The sequence below is a fragment of the Cottoperca gobio genome, chromosome 16 (genome assembly GCF_900634415.1).
Source record: "Cottoperca gobio chromosome 16, fCotGob3.1, whole genome shotgun sequence".
Taxonomy (NCBI): domain Eukaryota; kingdom Metazoa; phylum Chordata; class Actinopteri; order Perciformes; family Bovichtidae; genus Cottoperca; species Cottoperca gobio.
The window spans coordinates 11,887,441-11,908,993 of NC_041370.1; positions in this window are offsets into that span (position 1 = coordinate 11,887,441).

Genomic DNA, 21,553 nt, shown 5'->3' on the forward strand with positions numbered 1-21,553 from the left:
GACAGGTGTCATTTTATAGACAAAACAATGAATCGATGAATTGACTAAATGATGAGCAGGCTAACTGATAATGATTGTTAGTTGCATCTTAAATGATTTGTAAATCTTTGGCTTGTTTAGTATATTTACTGATTTAAATAAGGAAAGTGTCAACGTCACTCTATATTTTGTTACGGCAACGTTCGTTTAACGCACAGTGAGCAGTATATTTTTTCTTACATGAAAAAAACATTTTTATTTTCCCTAAACTACACAAAACCCAAAACTCATGTATTGTATTGCCGAAATTTTCAGACAGCACTTGGCTTATCCATTACGTGTTAAGGCTGTTACGAGCAGGGATTGTTTGAACATGTTTGTTCCTCTCTTGTTGGTGCAAACAAACAAAAGATTGTTATACTGCATTGACTCAATCCATTTTATTTTAAACAATTCAAGCAAACAACATGAACAGCAATGACGCAGAAGAGTCCCTTTCAACAAACATATCTAGATTCAAGCTTTCACTCTGCTGAAGTGTCCCTGATCAGAACATTAAATCCATATCAGCTTCAGGGTCTAACAGGCTCAACTATAGCTAACCTCCATGTGGAAAAAGTAAAAATAGAAATGTTGGGTACATATTATAATCCCTCCATGCTGCAGGCTTTCAGTAATAGGTGTCATTCATGGTAGGAAGGACATCATTTACCTCCAAGTCCATGTCCTGACTAATATAGATACATCTACATGTGGAAAGTTATTTCCGTGATAGAAAATGCTGGCTAAGAAGGTGAGGAAGGTTGAAAAATAAAAAAAGATGTGCTTTCAGATTTATCTATATTAGTTTAGACATGTCCCAATTTATGGGGCTGTCAGCATGATAAACAGGCAGCGCTTGTGGTCAAGTATCAAAAGTGACCTTTTGTGTTAGGTGAAAAAAAAAGTCCTTCAGCCGCGTTGAATACACCTCTTTGAGATTATAAGACATGCTGAGCAACATCTTTTGCACCTGTCCATTCTCTTGTAGAGGACGCCGCGCCAGCCAGCACAACAGCTAGCTGCTCTTTGATTTAGCTTAGATCAGTGGAGTACAAAGGATATCACAACTGGGATTTGTCAGGGGTATCTTTCTGTGTCTTCACTTTGATAAGGCATTGCAGCATTAAGAAAACACTGGGCGCGTACGAGTGGTAAAGAACAGCCGTCTAGACACACGGCCCCCTTTTTTCCTTCACAACAAATCCTCTCATGTTTGTTAAGACTGGGCTTTGTTGTTTAGTTAGCTTCCCTGTGGAGTGCTGTGGTATGTCTAGATTAGGATTGTGCTCATTACTACTTTATCATCACTAATTAGTCATTGTGAAAGGTCTCTCGGACGTGTCAACATTTTGGTTCCTGTATCAATATTAGTGCTTAATCTTCATTGGGGAGTCATTCTTCAAACTCTCATGAACACTTCTATGTTTTTTTGTTCTTGGAGTCAGCATGGAGGGAGGAGAGACGTAGACAGGTGTGTGCAAAGAGCACAGCCTTAATGCATTATACTTCATTCAAACAGATCCAAACTAATACACCGTCCACTTCTTTTTACTGTCCCTTGTCCAAATATCCTCCAATCCCTTTTCCTCTGTCTCCAATGCGTCCCTCTGTAGAATATTATAGTCTTGTGTGTGAGCACACTTAGCTGCTCATCCACTTAGGACCACTTTGATGTATATTTCACTGCTGTTGCACAAAACAGATGAATCGCAGGCTATACAGCAGTGACAAAGAGGGTGCAAATATGTGTGTGGATGTGGATGTGTGACACTGTGATTGCACCCTTGTGTTTTCACTGAGTCCGCGGGGAGCTGAACAGTGTTTATGTAAATGAGGTGGCATTTAAACATATGCCCTGAACAATTATCTTGAAACAAGTATTTAGCTGCACAAAAACACTGCTATGTTCGGAGTGAGTCACGTACTGCAAATATTAAGCCATCATGAGGGGACAGAGGTGAGATGAGCCAACTGCCTCGCCATTTGGCGTGCCAGTTTGCTCATGGGTGTCAACGCGATATCAAGGAATCATTGTGCGCTGCTAATGATGATCATAGTAATAAGGGATACAGGCTCAGTATTAAAGAACTTTGGGGGGGGGGGATCAAGCTGGTAATAGCAACTTGACATTTAATGAAGTTCGACAAATGTCAGATAGAAAGAAGTTCAATGTGAGTTTATGTTAAAAGGTGTTTGCAATACAAGATCAAAAGCTGCTCGAGAGCTGTTGACTCTTCTATCGTCAGAAAAGTTATTTTACAGTCAAGGCTGCAGTAATGCTGCAGTCACTCACATTCATACAGTGTAATGTTGATACACACACACACACTCACACACACACACACACACACACACACACACACACACACACACACATGCACACGCACACACACACACACGGAATCAGCCATCTGGCCCTAGTGGAACAGTTTGAGAGCGAGCAGGTGAGTGCTGCTGAATACTAAAGTCCTGTATGACTGGACCATTCCTGCTGACCACTGCAAAGTGCTCCCACTGATCACCGGTAATGTCCTCCATCACAGTTTACACTCAACACTCCGGAGAGAGTGTGTGCGCGTGAGTGTGTGTTGGGGAGAAGGGTGGATAATTAGGACAGATGGGTGAGATAGGAAGACGAGAAAGAGGAGGGTAAAGGGGGAGAGTCAGACAGTTGGCATCGATTTCAACACTCTCTCAAGCCTTTATTGACATTTCATTTAGCTAATGAATTCATTAGTCCTTTATAGCATAATAACTTCTACTTGATAACCAGGATGGTTCCCCAGAGAAAGTCGTTGCCTCAGTATTTTCTGACTTTTCTCAAACTCATTTTCAGCATTCTTTGATCGCCCCCCCTCCCCCTCTGTTTCTTTTTCTTTAGGAAGTTTTCTCCCTGTTTGTTTGTGCTGCATTGTGTAACTTGTAAATGAGGTGACATAACCTGCCAGTCTCTCAACAACAGCGCAGCACGCCCTCAGGACTGATGGAGACTGTAAAGAGGGAGGCACAAGATGTGATACAAGCGCATTCATCTCTGTATAGGTGTGCTTCTGCTCAAGTGTGCTCACTGGCTTTGTAGTGCTTGTTCACCTCTGAGATGAAGATGATCTTTATTCAATTTACTGACAACTGGCTCACTCTTTATCTGTGTGTCTTTGACCTGCTGCTTACTGGAAACCCAAACACACACAACCATGACTTGCATGAATACAACTTATCCAAAGAAATATTTTATCAATCACTTAAAAGATGATGTTCCACCCAGAGGACTTGTGTTTGCACACATTTACAACCTTCTGTGCGGACTAAAAGTCTTGTCAGACTTAAGATGCCGGTTTATAAATTGAAAGTATTTATTTATTTGTGTTTGGGTCTGATGCCTAGGAGCTAAACTCAGCTTCTGTGGCATAACTGCATGGATGTCTGTGGGGCTGAGCTGACCTGCATGAGCTCTGTGTGGGTGTGTGTGAGCACATTTGAAGGGCAGTGTGGGCTGAGAGTGTTTGGTAATAGTTTGTCTGCTTCTATTGATTTAACATGTTCATCATGAGGTTTACAAATATCTGTAAAGCGCAAATGCTGGTATTAAATGTACACATGTATGTTGTGAGTGACACACACGTTATCATACACCCCTGCATGTGGCACGTGGACACAACAGATGGCCAACCTCTCATTTCGTATATTACCTTGGGACAGATGTTTGTCTGTGTGGGCATTAGTGATCGCAGCATCAGATAATTACCTGGAGACACACACACACACACACACACACACACACACACACACACACACACACACACACACACACACACACACTCACATACAATTAGTGAGTGTTTGATAATTACAGGATATGTGATGAACCATCTGGAACACCAGCACAGGTAGAAACTGAAAGGAACGCTCAAAACAAAATTATATGCAAAAAAAAGAAAAATTAATCATAGTTATCAAAAGAGTATCATTGTCCCCTTCCGAAAAAACAGTGGATAGCAAGACGACAGGTGAAAGATGAAGAGATGAAAGCGTTTTTGTTTCATAGTCATTAGGATGTCATGTCTCTTTCAAGGTTCGGTCTTTATTCTCCTACACCCTGCCTTTTTTAATTATTTTTTTACTCTCATTTGCCACTGCCTGTCCGTCTCTTCCTCAATCCATTTCTCTAGGCGATACCTTTGCTCCAACTCCCCCCTCTCCCTGACTCTCCTTTTATCTCCCTCTCCTATTGCTTTTCGTCTCATCGCTCCAACCCATTCATTTTTTAGCAGGTCAATGGTTCAACTGTTTAGGGCCTTTGTGTGTGTGTGTGTGTGTGTGTGTGTGTGTGTGTGTGTGTGTGTGTGTGTGTGTGTGTGTGTGTGTGTGCATCTGTGTTTGTGTGCAGTATGCCTATAAGGGAGTGTGTGTGTGTGTGTGTAAGCGATGGTAGTGATATTGCAGTAGCAATATTGCTGAAAAATCCTTGAAGGAATGAAAGAAAAGGGAGGACGTGCTTTATTTGCTGGTCAGTATTTCTGTTCTTCAATAACCCGCATTTTACTTTCTGACTCTGCTTCCTATTCTACTGCTCTACCTAGATTCCTGCTTTCATGTACTGTGGGAGCAGATATGGAAATCACTGTGTGTATGTGCCTGCGTGCACATGTGGGTGTGCACGTTACATATATTTGCACCTGTGTGCTTGAATGTCTGTGTGTGTCTCCACCACTGACACACTGGGCCGGGGTTAAGAGCTGCTCAGACAAATTAATTATCTGTTCTCTAGAGAAGAGATGACTCACTGAAAGAGAGGCTGTGAACCAGCACCTCATGGTTGAACAGAAGCCGAGGAATTATTCCCGGCCTAGCAGAGATCTTCTGAATAAAGCAATTCGGATTTCATCCTCAGCTTGATGTTCAGGTCCTATTTCTTTCCCACTTTTCATGTGCATGAGGCCAAATTTATAAACATTATTGCGACTGAAAGAAGTCGAGCAGGCACGTTGCATTTATAGATCAAAGTGGTTGAGGAATTTTAATGCATAGGAACAAGTTTCACTTGAAATTGTTGACATAGGATCAAGGCTTTCATGTTTTGCATTGCTCTGCCTCGCACAGAATAGGCTGTTCTTGTGCATAGTGCAATGCTGAGTACAGCACTGCTCTCACGCAGACTGCTTTAGGTCATAGCGAGAGACTGAGATAATGATTTAAAATGTATTATAGAACATGTGTATACATTGGAAATATGTATTCTGAAAATGTCATGTGGATGTCTGCTTTCTAGAAAAATGAGGATGTTTTTTTTATTGTCACAAGAGCACTTGGTGTTACAATGAATCTGTGACATTTGGGAACTTTCAGAATATCATTCAGTCAATACTTTGATATGATATCATTTCATCGTAAGCAGTGGGGCTTTGTTGGATCTCAAGGTGAGACTTTCATCTTTGTGCCGTCTCAGCCACAGGCTCCTACCCCTGACCTTTTAACCTTTCCAATTTAACCTTGGACAAATAGCCCTATGGGGAAAATAAGTGATAAAAAGGTCAATGTTAGGGTCAAGGATTCAGAGATGAAAAGGGCATTATTGAACTAATACCTTATTATATCTCGGTGTACCTGGGAATATGCTGCTCGTATGTGCGCACATATACAGTAGAACGTCCTTGTACATACACACATACAGGGAGGCAGACAAAAAAACACCAATCGCACAAGCGGCGCAAAAATGCATGTAGTATTATAATAACACTGTGTGTGCTCTCATGTTTGTTCATGCTGGTGTGCTCTCATGTTTATTTATCAAAGCAGATAGGACCTACTAGTACATTCTGATAGCACAGGGTCGGTCATGCATCAGTAACAATGCATCAAATTATATCAGACTTACCTCCACCAGCAGCGCGAGCTACGATGCAGACACTAATAATTCATGCCGTTTGCCTCAACCTGCCTTCACATCAGCCGCGATGCAGAGAAAAAACCATCGCAATTATCATGAGCAGCAGTATTTCTGTGTTTAGCAGATTGGAGACGCCAGGCGCTCAGCTTAGCGCTGTGCAGAAATGTCCTGGCTGTGTGCTGCCAGGATGGCAGGATCACAGTGGTCTGAAAGCAGCCTCCAGCTACCAGCCACCAGGCCTTGGCTACCTTCTTTTTATGGGCAGAGCGCCTGTTTCCTCTGACTGTCTGTTTCTGTATGTAGGTGTGCCGTGATTGTTGTTTGCGCGACTCTGCATGAGTCTGCTATGGGGCCTTCTTACCCTTGCTGTGAGGTATATTCTTACCCTGTGGTACGGGATTAGTCACAACACTGAATGGGAAGAAATGGAAACAGCAGCAGGGGAGAGGAGAGGAGAGGGGGAGAGGAAGGGGGAGAGGAGAGGAGGGGGGAGAGGAACGGGGAGAGGAGAGGAGAGGGGAGAGGAACGGGGAGAGGAGAGGAGAGGAGAGGGGGAGAGGAACGGGGAGAGGAGAGGAGGGGGGAGAGGAAACCCCACAAAGATAAGACAAAACATGTGGGTGGATTGTGTGAGTGCATGTGTGCCTGCATGCCATGGGTATTCATCAATTTCTCTAAGATTCTCCACTTTTCCTCTGCCATAAAGCCCGGAGGCAAGAAGTAAACACAAACGCTGCAAGATCTCTGACTCTCTGCCTCTTTTTGTTTCTCTCTCTGTCATTCTTCCTGTTTCACTCTTTTCTCTACTCATGTAAAGTTAGCTGTGTGTGTGTGTGTGTGTGTGTGTGTGTGTGTGTGTGTGTGTGTGTGTGTGTGTGTGTGTGTGTGTGTGTGTGTGTGTGTGTGTGTGGGGGGGGGGGATTCTTTGAATTACATATGCTAAGCATCTTTCATCTAGTAAATGGAAACAAGTATAATGTGAGGTCCTGAGGATGTGGAACATATTGTCTTTCCTCGCTGAGTGTGCAGGTGTTGCAGCTGCCGAGTGCTTGTCGTGAACAGCATAAGCCCCCTTATAAATTCTGTATTCACAGCTCAAGTTAACTTCTAGGTATGAAAAAGATGTGTGTTTTTAGAAAAGCTTTGGGAGAAAAAATGGTGAGCCATGCTCTTCACAAAGCAAACCAAAATCTATGAATTTTGTCAGGTGGCTGCATGTGGGTGCTTGTTTGTGTTTATGTGAGAGCGTGTGAAAAATAGCAGCGTGTGATTTATGTAAATGAGTGTCATCGGCCGAGGAGGAGGCAGAATTCCCAGGCCTGATCAGTGGCTTAATGATTCATCAGCCTGGCAGAGGCAGGCATCAATAATGGATGACAGAGTGGGTCATGCAGGATTGCTTGCCCCTTGATTAAAGTGCTCCACAGCTAAACGCCTCACTTCCTCCCTCTTCTCACCCTACCTTCTGCAAGCATAAATACAGAAATGTGCAGTACATGCACACACCCTCACACACACACACACCTCTTCCACAATCTGTTCGCTTACAGCCGTATGTCATCTCACCTCTCACATGCTTAATAAACTCTCATCCCTTCTTCATCTCCTCACTCTGCTTCTTTGGTCTTAATCCAATCACAGCGAGTGAAAGAGGGAGAGAAAGGGGTAGATAGAGGCAGCAAGAGAGAGGGAGAGGGGGAAAGAAGGAGATGGAAAGCGTGGGAGAAAAGAAGAGAAAGCCACAAATGAATGCTTTATAATGTGTCTGTACAGAAATGGAACCTTTCTCTCTGGAGATAAGACAGCAACATAAATGTTCTTTCTCTCCCCTCCACATAGAGAGCGGAGGGAGTCGTTTTCTCTCTGTCTCTCTCTCTTTAAGCTGTATGTGGGTGTTGGTGTGACAGGACAAATCTCTGTCTATTAGGAGACATAAACCTCTAAACCCTGAGCTACACGGCCATACATACTAATGCAGCCATACAGAGGGCTGGATAGAAGTTGGGAATGATAGCGAGGACACACGGAGAAAGAAGGAGATGTAGAGAACCGAGAGATGGAAGGAGGTAGAGCAGAATGTTGAAAGCAGAGAGAGTCCTGGCGGGATTTCAATCCCCGGCCAGCACAGGGTCTTAACTGCTACACAATCTTTGAGTACAGCAAAACCAGCTTTAACAAAGTCGGACTGACGTGCACCACAGAGGAAGTTCAGTGAGTTTGTGTGTGTACCCCCTGAATGAGGGCGATGATGTTGTAGTGAACAGTCAATTCCAGCCTTCTGGTCTGAAGTATCATTAGCCATCCATGCACTCTAATGTGCCAGAGAGATCACTCACTCCTATTGGCCACACTCATGTTATACCCTGATAGCCCCCAATGAACCACACAGAGCGAACATGCACACACACAAAAGCTCACCCATGCTTCAAAACGTCTAAAGAAAGGGCAATCATAGATGCCTGAAAGACAGCAATCATTCCTCAATTCATCGACAGCAGCAACCCATTGCTCTGCAGCAGCCGTCCTCACTCCCCCTCATGTGTACGTTTCTGAGTTGGCGAGATTTAGCGTTACAAGTGCGGCCTGTAATCTGCAATCGTATTAATCCTGTTCTTTAAATCTGTCTCTTCCCAAACTGATTACCTTCATCTTCTTAACTTGTCTTCCACTTTAATCTGTATCATCACACTCTGACAGATTACTGTCCCAGCCTGATCACTTTTTCAGATAGAGGCGCAATCCTCTTTGAGGCAGTCAATCAGCTTGTCTGGACGGACAGATAGAGTCTGTACATTATGTGCGCTTGGTGTGCGTGTGTACCAATTTAACTACAGTGTATATCCATTTATCAATGCAGGGCTTTCAATTGTGTCTGCAATCGAAATGTCAAGAGTGTATGGTCCATATAATTCCATTTTCTGGCAGCTGTTAGAGGAAATCATTTAATATTGGAGATGACATTTAGAGGATAGAAGCCTGAGAAGCACATAGATGGAAGGACACATACCTGACAAGGGCTTTTAATGGATGAAAGAGGAACGCGGACAAAGAATCTATAAAATGGAAGTCAAATAATAATTTAATTCTTCGGTTTGGAATGGAAATTTCAACAGTAGCAAAAAATTACCTATTCAGGTTTATTGACATTTCATGAGAGAGGAACTAATAGAAAGTACAAAATTATTATTTAGGACGACCATAGAAAAAATACCTGAAATAAAATGGAGTGAGAGGAGAGGGTGAAAGATAAGAAATGATCAGATGTTAGCAATCTGGCCATCCCAGGCTCTTTTTATGTCATCTTCACCCCTGAGAGCAGCTGTGAAGAAAGTATCAAAGAGGTGCAAGAAAAAAACGATTGTATGAAAATCATACTTACAGTCTATCTATTGTAGATATATGTAGAAATGTCAGAGACTAAGAGTAAAATCCACCTCTCTATCCTTTATACCTACCGTCCATTGTCTCCCTTTAATTGGTTTATGATGTATTCCTTAATGTGCACAGAGAGAAAGAGAGAAAAAAAACATGCAAGTCCCAGAAGAGCACAGTGACTGAGTGGTAGGATCATAAAAAGACATTAAAAGACACAGAGGAGACCACAGATTGTAGAACGGCAGGGTATTTTAGGAATTTGCATGCATGCTTTCATGCATTTTGGTTTCTGTCTTGTTCCCATCCAACACACATTGTATCCACAAAACAGCTGGAAAGAAACTAAGGGTCATATTTGTTCAACTGGATAAAATGTCTTAAGATGTCCTCCGTTTTTCTTTTTGTCTGAAAGCTATGCTCTGCCCTGGTGAATCAGTTTAACTTGTCCTGCACGAGCCAAAGGCTGAGCTCATATTGTGTTCAGCATGACATGAACACAGAGAGATTGAGAGAGGATAGGGAAGAAGTTAAGAGGTGTGGAGATTTTAAATGTGGCACAGAATAGGATTGATCAATGACAGCGCATGAATAACGCTACGAAAACAGGGGAGCCCTGTTGAATAAGGACCAGATCATAGACTGTATCAGGACGAGATGGAGAGAAGGAAGGCAGAGAGGGAGGGAGTACAGATCAGCAGAGTGGCTCTTTGGCCTTGCTTTGTGATGGACAGAGAATTAAATTTTGATCGCTCGCTGAGTGATCGTTTGGTCAGGCTTTGAGACTAATCATAGATTTATGACTTCAACAGGAGGACAGTGGGATTTGTTCATGCCACAAGCTTCCTGCTGTTGCCCCAGACAAAAGGAGTACAGTATTTCTGAGAACCCCCTTCTCTCATTTTTCTTCACCTTCTTTTGTATTTGGATGTGATATCTCACATGGTATACACGGGCTAAGGGGGGTATCCTGTGGTTTTCTCTTTGTATAGAAGTTTTAGCTCTTAAAATCTATAAGCAGCATTGATGTATTTTTACACACAGTACTGTAAACAGAGCATGAAAGCAACACATGCTGTACTGTGCAGCCTGGAACTGTTTAGGCAATAACACATTTCCTGTTTTTTTTTAATGTGCTTTGGCGTATTACATTACATTACAAGGTTAAAATTAAAAGAGTTTGTTTACGTTCATATTGAGTCAACAATGTAAAAGATGCAGATTTCCAATATATAAATAATCAATTTTAGGACAGTGAAGCAGGACAATGAAGGCAACTACCCAAATCAGTCACTTGATCTCAATCCAACTGAATATCTGTTTGATTGCTGAAGTTAAGAGGTTTTGTCCAACACAATTGGGGGTTATGTTTAAAAAAGGGTTTGCAATTCCTGTAAACTTGATCTGATTTTGATGTAATCTGCCTTTATTGAAAGGGACACTTCTCCGATTTTACACCTGAAGTTTTGAACAAGAAATGTATTCATCACATTTTTTAAACAAGGACACCCCTGATGATGTCATCAAGGTTAATCACTCATTGGATTTGAGACTGTGGACAGATTCTTTCATAACAGAAAGCCTGTGTTGAGAACTAGGGGTTTAGAGTTTTATGAAAGTGCAATATAAAATCATTGGAGTACCCCTTATAAAGCTGCAAGGTGGCACTTTAACTCTTGCTATTTACAGGAGTACAGAGCCATTCTCCCACAGTGGTGAAATTAAAGTGAAAACCAGATTAAATGTAAACAAAACATTTGTTACAAAGGATGCAGACTCCCAGTTTAAGGATCAAATCCAGAGGGAAGCAATTCTCCTTTCAACGAGACAACAAAGGGCACAGGGCAAATTAGCAAATATAATCTCCTCATCATTTATGCATTTAGTTTGTTTGTCTTGCATGCTGCTCAATTTAAAAGGTCAGAGGGAGATGGAGCATTTGGTTGTATTTTGAGCAAGACACAAAGGGAAGGAAAAGACCAACGCTGGTGATTCATGGTGTAGAAGCCGGTGCTTAATATAGCATACAGTTTGCACAGAAACATGAGTCACAACAAACCTGACACTGGACATGGGAATACACTTTGTACTTTTACGTGTATGTGGTGGTAATCTTGTATTGTGAATTATTTTAGACTTCACAGAGTTGGTTGCTGACGTAGCTCACTGGTACTAACACATCTGTCCTTTTGGCTGCAAGAAAACTCTGACCGTATTTATGGTCAACGGTTTTGGCTATGATTGCTCAATGTGCTTGTTTTGGCCATACTTCTAACTGGCTTTAATTATCTGGAGCAAACAAAGATACATAGACACATAATCACACCATCAGTTTCATATAGACAAAAACACAGGCTGGGAGGTTCTTGCAGATGCATACGCAAACATCAGATGAATACATGGGTGGGTACTGGACATAGAAGCATATTAAAGGCAGTGAAGGGAGATGTCTCCAAATACACTGAGCTATCCGTGTTCATGTGTGTGCACATGTACACTAGTGCGACTGCTGCCGAGATCTACAGCTCATTACAGTAACAAGCAACTTAGCCCTCAGGTGAGCTGTCATTAGCTACAGAAGAATGGAAATCAACACATGCATGTGTGTCTGGCTGCAGAGAATCACAGGAACATTTTAGAGACAGAGAAGAAAACAGTAAGGTAGATACATGTATATCGACTGAGAGAGGGGGACAGAGCGGGAGGCAAACAGGTTTTGCTGAATTATTTTTTTCACGACAAATGGATTTGTTTCTATTCGTTACAGTGGCCAAGTTAGAGTGATAATTATAGCTGAAGATAATCAAAGACTTAATTTGTTTTGATAAGCAGTTAATAACTGTTTATTGAATTGTTCTCATAAGGCACAGTAGCAATTACAAGTTCTCTGAATTCACAAATGTCTCCTATTCACTGTTTATCCCTGTCACTCTCGTCTCATTTCATCCTCCCTCTCCCTCCTCTCGCTGGAAGAGGAAGATGAAGCAGAAGAAAAAAGAGAAAGAAGGACGCCCTCAAGAGACGAGAAGAAGAGCCCCGAGATCCTGAGAAGAGAGCCCCTCCATCCCCTCTCCTCTCAATCTCCTCCTCTCCCACTACCTCCTCTCCCCCCTCTCTCCTCTCCTCTCATCTCCTCTCCTCTCCTCTCCTCTCCTCTCCTCTCCTCTCCTCCCTCCCTCTCCTCCCCTCTCCTCTCCTTCACAATTTTTACACACCTGAAAGAGTGAGAGACAATTCTTCGGTCAGCGTAAGAGAGAATGCTTCACTCATTAGATTGGACACTTTCCAATCTTATTGTAATAAACATTTTGAATAGGCAGATGGCTCTCATATTTTGGAGAGACCTTGCCTTGGACTCTCCAAATGTTGCTTTATGAAAGGCAGCACAACATTTAGCTCCTATTCACTTTCCATTGTTGTATTTTTCGCCGCTAGTTACAAAATATTAAACATTAGATATAAATACAGAAAATACACGTGATACACTATCAAATTATTGACAGGTGCATCTTATGAGTCATTTGATTGTCGCTCATTAGTATTTGTCAGTAATACAATCAATAATGTAATACTTAATGATAGCAACATGAGTACATTTGCAGGAAAGAGGCAAAGTTATTGAAAACCTTTATTAAGAAATTCCAGGGGAGCACTTTAAAAAAATTGTGAAAACATATATATATATATATATATATATATATATATATATATATTATTTATATATATTTATGCAGAAGCAAAAAGAGAAAGTATTCACAAGTTGAAACCATCTACCAGCATTATTATGGACATATACTGTACACTTATATAGAGGGCTCATTAAGAGACATAATGCTAATTGTCAAGTGACCTTGTAAGACCTGTGTTTTAATCTGCAATTCTATAACAATGGTTCCCTCAAAGAAAGCCATATTTATTAAGTTTCAGTAAGGTTTTGCTTTTTCTCCCCCCTGCAGTGGAAGTTGTCTTCGGTTAACACATTTGAACAGAGAGAATCTGTTACCACCAGTTATGTTGCTACTGGGCTCTCTTTCTCTGTCTCTCTGTAGATTTATTATGCATGCTAAGTTATTTCGCCCTATTTTTTGCTAGTTTGGATATGTTTTGAAATTCATATTGAACCAAGATTGCAATTAGAACTTGTGCTGCCATGCTGTTAAAAACGATCACATCTCACCAGTTTCATCACAGTATGTCCAAACCAACACATTTATGAAGTCCGAGGATGCACACACTCTTCTGCAAATGATATTCGATTGCTCACCGTCTAGTCACAGTCACAGTCACCACACATACTGATAAAAACACAAAGAAAGAAGGACACAAGGGGAAAGAAAAAGAAAGAGTGCAACAAAAACTGCTTTTTCTAACTCTATGCATCCATTTTACACCAACATCTCAAACTTTCTGTGTTATTAGAGGTTATCTCATCATGTTCTTTCAGGCTTAAATAAGGTTGTTTTTATTATTTTTCTCCCACAATGACATCCAATGTGTTTAGGCCTGGTATCTCTGTGCATAATGTCCCATCCAACCATCCCATTTTATTAGGAAATACATCAAATTAAGGAGGCAAAATGATCTCAAAAGGATATGTCAGAGTGACTGTACTGTAATATCAGTCTGTTAGTCCTCCCTCACACTGACTGTCTCTAGGATGAGTGCAGCATCCATGAAAATGCTGTTCAATATTTAATTACAACCAGCGAGAATGTGACCAGTGAGACAAGTGAAACAATTTAGCCCAAGTACAGTAGGTGTCTGTACTGAACAGTATTTTAATTCTTGATTTTAATGTAATTGATTAAATCATAACAAATAATGCAAAAATGTAACTGCATTAAACACATATTCAAGTCACTGTACATACAGTTTACATGTTGTCTATCTTCATCACTCTGAGCATTAAAGTATGTTTTATTCAGTGTTTTCAGTATTTGTTTTGTTTTATTTTATTTCATAAAGACTTAAACCACTTAAAAGTGTGTTCTGTTGACACAAAATGTTTCACTGCTAGCCTAACCTTGCTTTAAGTGGATATCACATATGTATCACATTTACTGTATATTCATTCTAACTTGGCCTCAACCATACATCCAGCCTCTCTCAACCAAGAGGGCCGTTTGAACGGGTACAATGGCAGTGACAGGGGGATTGCATCAGGAAGGTGCCGAACATTTTTAATCTGCAAAACCACCAGAAGTTCCTTTAAGGGACTTTGTTTTTTTCTTTCATGAATAAATTGTATATCATTACTTTCCAGTGCAGACATTTTCAAACGCTGACACACCACATGTGTAAAACACTTTAAGCGTGACTTGTTCATTTCCACAAAAGCTCGAGATATTGAATTTCATGCGCATGTGTGCCTGAAACTCCGGTTATGGTTCATAACGACTCTTATTTGTGGCATAATTTCAGCTATGAGGAGGAATAACATGGACCTTCTCCCACAAATTGAGGATAGGCGAAAAAGAAGAAGAAAAAAGCGTAGAAACTCATTCACATTCACAGCCTCGCACAAACACTCACACACATATTCATGCAAACAATCACTGTCCGTTCAGGTCTGCAGATATCAGTAGTGCTTTCTCTGCAAACAGATTTATGCTAGTGAGGTAAATTGAGGTCTAGGTTAATTTAGCAATGGTATATCAGGATGGAAGACTGTGTGTGACCATGCATGAATAACTGTGTGTGTGTGTTTGTGTAGATTCTGTAAGTGTGTCTATGCATTCTGTTATGGTACAAAGGATAGAAATCATATTAGGTTTAGGCAAATAAAGGCTCACATGTTTGAGCAAAATGGACAATCACATGCGAGGATGTCTGCGACATAAATAAATAGCTCCTGAGTTCACAGACACATATTTTCTGCTTTCATGCATTCACACTTTTTGTCATATACATACACCCCTCTTTCCGTATAACATTTTCCCTCTTCAAAATAATTACCCTGACAGAACACAGAGAGGTGAGAATAAAGGTGTTAGGGGCTACAAAGCCAAGCGCAGACAGAAATATACACACGTACACACACACAATGAGTATATGAAGACATGCACTCACACAGCTCCTATGTAATCTTACATAAGCCCAATGGTTGACAAATACGCAACATTCATTATCTCAATCTCATCACCCTAGCAGCACTCAAAGGAATCAAAGGAATGATTGGATCATTTCCTGGTCGTGACTTAAGCCTGCGAGGTGGATCAATACCATGGCATACACACACACACACACACACACACACACACACACACACACACACACACACACACACACACACACACACACACACACACACACACACACACACACACACACACACACACACAGAACCACAGGATCAATGTATATTAGTTACCTTTCTGTTGATGTCAGTAAATTGTGTCCTGACAGCCTGATGGTCCTACAGCCTCCTCTCCTCTTCTCCTCATCATGCATTCTGACTGGAAGCCAGATGGAAAAAGCCAGAGGAAGCATTGTTTTTTTCCTGTATGTGTATGAGTGTGCGTGTGTGTGTGTGTGTGTGTGTGTGTGTGTGTGTGTTTGAATTTGTGTGTTAAACCATACCTGGATGTGTTATTTATGTATGTGACAAGTGATGGCATGTACAACAGGGATTGTTAGACTGTGGTAATAATAATGCTAGGTGTGTGTGTGTGTGTGTGTGTGTGTGTGTGTGTGTGTGTGTGTGTGTGTGTGTGTGTGTGTGTGTGTGTGTGTGTGTGTGTGTCTCTGCGAGGGCAGGCAGGGGTCATTTCTTCTCTTGCCAGCATTCCTATCCTCCCTCTCTTTTCCTCTCACCTCTGTTCCTATGTGCAGGCATATTACTGAGGCAAATTGGGGCCAATAGACTCTGTCACTGCATGACCCAGGGCTCAATAAACAGAAAAGGAGCAAGCCAGACAGAAAGAAAAAAAAAAGGCAAATAGAGGGGATAAAAGAAGAGATAAAGGGAGGAGAAAAAGAGCGAGTTGGAGAAGAGGGAAAAAAAGGCTGAAACAACACAAGAGCTAGCAAAGAGAAGGACAAAGAGTCAGGAGATGGACAGAGGGTAGGAAAGAAACAGAGGAGGATAGAGAGTGAGAGAAAGAAGTGACAACCTCAAATTAAATTCCCATCATGTCAGTGTAGAACAGAATTCAATAGTGTTTATGGGCAGCTCCCAGCCTCAGGGAAATTACATTCTGTAGCAGAGCATGGCATGAATGCACACACACCCCTGAACACACATGTGCACGCACACAGACACAAGCACACATATCTATACAACTATATAAATAAAAAAGCCCTCTGGTTGATGTGAGCATGCAGACCAGAGATTTCTTTCCCTGAGGTCCATATGCCATTTGCGCAATGTATGTGTAGCTGACTGTCCATGCGTTAATTACGCGCCGTTATAGGTGTGTGTTTTTGTCTGGAACTTTCTCATCTTCACGTGCACAGTTTAGCGTAGTAGTGTACAAAAGACTAAGTCATGCTCTGTTTTTCTGTCTGTCGGCTACAATTGCCACTTTCTCTGCAGTCAGACTCAGACTATTTGCCATTATAGTACATACGCAGGTTTCTATTACAGTGGCTGTATTAAATGTGTCCCCAGGCTCGAGTTGCCATGAGCACAGGGCTTCAGTGCCTTTGTCCAACCTCCATCAGCAGCAGAAAAGGCAGCATACTTTAATGGGAAGCCGTTTAACAGTTTTATGCAGAGCACATGTAGAGGCGATAACTTACTGCTGATGTCTCTGGGATGCAGATTTGCTCTAAATTGCTAACAATCTGCCATTCTTTCAACCCCCCTCGCATCATTCCTCTTGCTCTCTATCTCTGCCCCTCTAACCCTTTATGTCTCTGTCTGTTTATGCCTTTATCTCGACTCTCTCTCATTTCTATCCCCCTATCCCTCCAACGCACTCACTTCGTTCTCTATGTCTCTGTCTTTCTCCAGGAGCGTGCAGAGAGAGCTTTGGGCTGCTCAGTGGAGGATCTGAAGGCTCTTTTCTACTGTGAGCTGTGTGACAAGCAGTACCTCAGACACCAGGAGTTTGACAACCACATCAACTCCTACGACCATGCACACAAACAGGTAGGCCGTCGTGTGATGCACCTGCACTACAGCGACACACATACATACAATGGAACAGCACACAAGGGGAATTTTATTTAATGACCTCGTCATGGAATTTGGGTGTGTCACCATCGTGCGCGTTGACGGAAAGCTGCTTTACTTTTCCATGTCAATCTGCCCATTGGGTACACTTTCGCCGCAGGTAACAGAAGGAGTGTGACAACTGCATCATTCCTTACAAGCACACACACACACAGAGATGTGATACACCTCAACTCAAGGCAGATATTCACACGTACAATGAAGACACACACACATACTGTAGCATTGCGTTTATAGTTACATTTTAACAGGCTGATATCTCAGAAAATAAACTTTATTGATCCATGCAGGGCAATTTAAGTCACAGCAGCTAACAGTAGTTCAACAGCAGTATAAAAACTATGCAGAGTATAATATCAAGCTTAAAATAGAAAAAGAGGTACTATATACACAATATAGATAAATTAGAAGGTATTAACCCTTGTGTTTAGTTGACATTGAATTTTGTTTTGGGGTCCCACAGACCCAGCTGCTGTATGCGTAAGAATAATTATAATTGCAAAGTCTTTCTTCTGACCTTATTAAAACCCAATATATAGAAATGTACTCAAGTGATAACCCACCCCAAACTGGGCATGCATATTTGATGAAGCTGACAAAATACAGAAATTACCAAAAAAGGGCCACACAGAATAAGGACATAATTCATGTTTTATGTTATATGCATATATATGTTGTCCTAGATAGTGATGCTACTTTTGTTTAGCACCAGTTAGACCTATCTCATGTTAGAACCGTTATGAACAAACTGTTATTAAACTGCAACAACTTAAATCAAAATAGACTTAATGGGGATTTGGGAGGGAGAGTACTGTGTAAAGAAAAGTACTGTCAACACCAAACAAAGATATAGAGCACATGAAAACCCATTGTGTTTAACCATGTTTCAAATTTGGGGTCTCTGAGAGCCATCTTTGAAATATTAAAGAAAAAGCATTTCTCTTAGAATTCGGAAAAGTCAGACCGTATCAAGGTGATAGAAACATTATGTTTGTGTAGCTGTTAAAGAGGTCCCAGGAGGCCAAACAGATCATTGCATCAGAAATAAAGTGAGTAGTCAAATAAAATTGACTTGAAGAATAAAGTCAGTTGGATACATTCATATTCTTAGCCTTGAATAAAATAAAAATATTAACCAAAGCAAACAGAATGAAGAATGAAACTGAAGTAATCATAACGGGCACAGTATTTAAGTTTTAGTTCATCTCAAAGTCCCAAATGTATGATAATGGAAGATTAATCTTTCTCTAGTTCAAAATTTAGAGCACAGATTTGTATGTATCTGGTACATAAGGATGCTGCTACATAATTCTCTTTATTCTTCCATTTGTACTTCCTCCAAAAGAAAAATAAATATGCTGTACAAAATAAAACATGGAGCTATTAGTCACAGCTCAAGTATGATTCTATTATTCCGGTTTAGACAAGATGAGGCCAATGGCCCATTAGGAAAAGGCCCAGCAGCATTGTTTCTCCTGTGTTCTGCTTTTACATCCATTTTCATTCACAACCTCCACTCTGGACTAACAAGCTGAAGGTTCTGCTGATAGCTCACTCTCCTACAGCTATCTGTTGTTATGCCAATGCATACACTCACACACAATAACATACAGACATGCACTTCCCCGTGTACACACTTGTCTGCAAAACACAGGCAATCACTCAACCAAGCCATGTTCCACTTCTGAACGCCCACACTGTGCAACATGAAATAAACATGAAATAAGACTGTTCCTTCACTGTCATTGTTCTTTGTAAATGAATCGAAGCAACTGCAGGCCAATGTTAATGCTCTGTTTTAGCCGGCGGCGGGCACATGAAACTAGCTGCATGAGGCACTGAGCTGACAGTAGCCACTAGCACTGCAGGAACACACACACACACACACACACACACACACGCACACACACATTCAGGCATGCATGCGCACGCTGCCTACTGAGCAGACAACAGATGAAATTCTAGCTGAAGACAGCTTCCCTGCAGGAGTATTGGCTTTGGAGAATGGAAGCTGATTACGTTTGCTCTGTCTCCTCTCCTTGTCATCGATTCAGGGATAAACATGTCTGAATGCAGTGCTTTATCAGCATTTACTGCTGATTACAGAAATAGCTCATTACAAGAGAATTATGCTCCCTTTTAAATAAAAGAGCAATCCGGCTATTAGCATGGCCCCTCACATGCTACCTAAGAATACATCATTCCTCATTCTAAGGCCTTAGTGGATATGAATCAACTCTGACTTATCCATAGTTGCCTCAGCCTGAACACTTCTTAACACATCTAAAGGAATATTGATTGAGGCTTTGACAGACGGATTGAGCTTAACGGCACATAGTTAGACTGGCATGTTGGGGAGCAAGAGTAATACAGCTTCCCACTGTTGGAACATGACATCATCTTTGAAGACAAAAGTATCCACTTTAAAGTGGGAAACGGAAATATCTCCGCCCTGTGTGCTCAGTGGAAAATGGTTGTGCAATATTTTTGTTTGGTTCTAAATATAGCTACAGGTTTGCCTGCAGAGGGACCTGTTTTTAAGAGAGAACAATAACCTGGCATGGTGCAAATGCAAGAGGAAGGAGGAATAATTCATCTTCATATATTCTACCTATTATAGTCTCTCTCTCTCTCTCTCTCTCTCTCTCTCTCTCTCTCTCTCTCTCTCTCTCTCTCTCTCTCTCTCTCTCTCTCTCTCTCTCTCTCTCTCTCTCTCTCATTACCATAGACAGCTACAGTACAACGACTCTGATCTTTTCTCCCCCCCTTCTTACTCCTCTGTCCTGGCTCTGTCCGCAGTTGTTCATTATGTATGCCTCTCTGCTTGAACATGATTAATATTTCCCATAGAATGAGTGTGGCATCAAAGCACATCAAAGCTCCTTACAGCGCACTAACAAACACACATGATTTCACACACAAGCACCTTTACTCTGAGACATGTATGTTTAAGGGATACAAACCCACAAGTGCTGCTCTGTTGGTACATACTTAATGCTGCCTTCAGCAAGCTGACAGTGGGATGTTAAGCATCGAGCCATAATGTAAAAAGACACCCGATTGTGTAAGACTCAGCAGAGATTAACCTGACGACTGTCAGCTCCGGTATAAGATCTCGGTGTAAAAGAGAGTGAGTGTATAAATAAATCTGATGTCTTAGGGGCTAATCTGATGTACGCGTGTGTGTGTGTGTGTGTGTGTGTGTGTGTGTGTGTGTGTGTGTGTGTGTGTGTGTGTGTGTGTGTGTGTGTGTGTGTGTGTGATACACACTGTTTGGGTGGATAATAGTGAAACATAATCTAAAAGTGAGAGTGGTGTAATCCTGTTGCAATTTATACTACAGGATAAATTCACAAATATATAAAATAAACAACAAATCCTGTATTTATAAGCAATGGGTGGATTGAAAGCTGAGGTATAGCCCAAATGTACCGGGAAGCGAGAGAGAACAAGACGAGAGATATATGAGGGATACTAGTGCACGATACTGCAGCTATCCCCAAACTCCTTAGTCCGTCTTTAGCCTTCAGACACACACAGACAAATAGAAACACACACACACACACACACACACACACACACACACACACACACACACACACACACACACACACACACACACACACACACACACACACACACACCTGCCAAGCATGGATAAAGGAAGGATTAAAGTGTGTCAGAAGAGGAAACTGGAGAGAGAGGCATGAATCATTGTTTTCCTGAGAGGACTGGCGCACCTATGGCTATAGACACATAGTTTCACACAAATACACACGTGCACTCACACAAACACACACAAAATTCTTTTTTATGCACTATGGAGACCCACCAGTTTGTTCAAAATTAAATCACTCACTACTCACACGATGCTGTGTGCGAGTTATGTCTTTCATTTGTACACACTCACGCACGCACACACACACACACATTCACTCAGCACGTGCAATGTTCCAGCATTTTTCCAGCTGAAATCTCTAACCTTTACAATGTCTCAGATGGGTATTTTGCCAACGATAAGTCGCTGTGCCTTTGTGTTTGGCGACGTGTAATTTCAGCATCAGCAAATCAAGGCTTTTGCTACACTCTGGCTAAAG